Source organism: Austrofundulus limnaeus, unplaced genomic scaffold (assembly GCF_001266775.1).
Source record: "Austrofundulus limnaeus strain Quisiro unplaced genomic scaffold, Austrofundulus_limnaeus-1.0 Scaffold139, whole genome shotgun sequence".
NCBI lineage: Eukaryota > Metazoa > Chordata > Actinopteri > Cyprinodontiformes > Rivulidae > Austrofundulus > Austrofundulus limnaeus.
The window spans coordinates 362,082-364,158 of NW_013952541.1; the positions used below are offsets into that span (position 1 = coordinate 362,082).

The window sequence follows — 2,077 nt, forward strand, 5'->3', positions numbered from 1 at the left end:
ATATAAAGTTATTAGTGAAGAAAACCCGTCTGGATAACAGCAGACTGACTGCTCGTAAAATATACGACAGGTCTGGACCACTCGTGAATTTTGTTCGTCTCTGAAAAAAATCGTAGAATACGAAAATATTGGTGAATGCCACAAATTCTCCTAAATCACTCGTACGCACAACTTAAGAACAAATCTGTGCGTTCGAACGGTTCTTGCATGAGGCCCATTGATTCTAAAGGAAGAGCTAATAAATAAATAGAAGCATTGTTTTCCACAGAACGGTGGTCTGTATTCGCTCTTTGTAACCTTTCTGAGTCAGCACTTTCTGTTAATATTTACCTTGCATTCCTTTGATGCTTGTGATGTTTCAACAATAAGGTCTTCCTTTTTCATAGTTTTAATGAAGCTCACCTGCTCACAGTATAATGAGGGATTATCATGCTCAGACTTTCATGTCTGAMTCTAAGCTGAGCTGACAGCTGTATAACCCAATGAGTGTGCATTAAGGTGTATAAGTTTAGTTTATATGGATTAATGTGTTGCATATATAGTGATAAATATGACAATAGCACAAAGCAAACATTGATAATTCTAATATTTAGATTATTTTTAATTGTTACATTCTGTCCAAATCCCCGCATAATAACTTGGCAGTGGAAAACTTTTCAAAGGGCATAAAGCTGTGTGGCTCAGGAGCTGGGAAGTCATCCAAGAAAAAAAAACTTTTGAGTAAAGGGCAAGCTAAAAATGCCAGTTGATAAAGGTGCTAGCGCTGAGCTTTTGTTTTTACATTTCTTTTAATAAGGTAACTCCCTCCAGTTAAATTACTAATACATCTCCAGCCACATGTAATGATTAGGAGTCCCCAAGAAATTCAGGTATACAAGGTGAAAACTAGATGGGGAAAAATGTTAAAGTACTAACAAGTATAATCACCTCAAAAGAAACTAAACGATGTTAGAAATTCAGTTTTAACCGTCTGTGCGGTAAACTGTAATCAGTCTAAATATGTAAAACTAACTTTATTTTACTTAAATAAATACATCATGCCTGTTAACAAGCTGAACGGAGCTTTCCATCAAGCCTGGTCAGGAGGCAAAAATGTCAACTCAGCAAGACAAACAAAAGCTAAAAAAAGGTCACATTTCCATTGCTTTATGAGCTAATCTGCCTTAATTGTCACCTATGAAACATAATACCACATTCTTTGAAGTGCAGATTTTGATAGTCACAACTTTTCCTCTGAAATTCATGGTGGTCTGCCCTTCTGGCCCTTTTCCACTAGCGCCTCTRYAGCACGGTTTAACTTGGCTGGTTTTCCAGTACACTCCAGTCACAGCTCTACTGGGTGCGTTCCAGAGTCTGTAAATTGACTCCATACGTCTTACCAACTGGTGGCAGTTATGCTATATTATGCTATTTGCCAGCCAACGTTAAACCTGGTAGAAGAAGAAGACCCTGAAAAGATACGCACGACAATGGAGGACACGGTAGCCTTGATACAGCAAATGGCCGATCGGGTTGTTTTGAGAGGAGCTCTTGTGACATAACCAGTAACTCCGCCCCCTAATCAATCAGTGACCAACAGTCTTGTGATGTCATGGTTTCAGGCCAGCACTTGGAACTACAGAGAGGTAGGTTCTGAAAAGGGGTCTGGTTCCACGAACCCTTGCTAGTGGAAAAGCCTTGGAACCATGGAGGGTCAGGTGGAACTGTGCTGTAGAGGCGCTAGAGGAAAAGGGGCATAAATATTTAGGAGCTGTATCTGTTGGTTTACTCCATTTTATTAGACGACTAGAAGTTTATTTTTCTTTATTTGCATGATTTTTATATAATTATATGAGCCACTGTCTTTGTTTTAATAAAGTTAGACTTAAATACTCTTGGTCTGGCCTTGATATGGACTTGAGACTTGATCCGGTATAAACCATTGCTGCACCCGATTCGACATCTTCGATTAGGAGAAAACAAATATTTGTGTTTGCATTCTGTTTCTCACTTTGTGAAGATTCACCTAATCCCTCTCAGAGCTTTAGAGTGGCGTGTGTGTGTGTGTGTGTGTGTGTGTGTGTGTGTGTGTGTGTGT

At 39.2% G+C, this 2,077-nt stretch overlaps 1 protein-coding gene across 7 annotated transcripts in view; it reads left to right on the forward strand.

Moving 5' to 3' along the window:
* The window catches only part of LOC106522898 (rho GTPase-activating protein 12), a 61,382-nt gene that overhangs the window by 15,653 nt on the left and 43,652 nt on the right, over positions 1-2,077 (forward strand). The window lies entirely within an intron of this gene.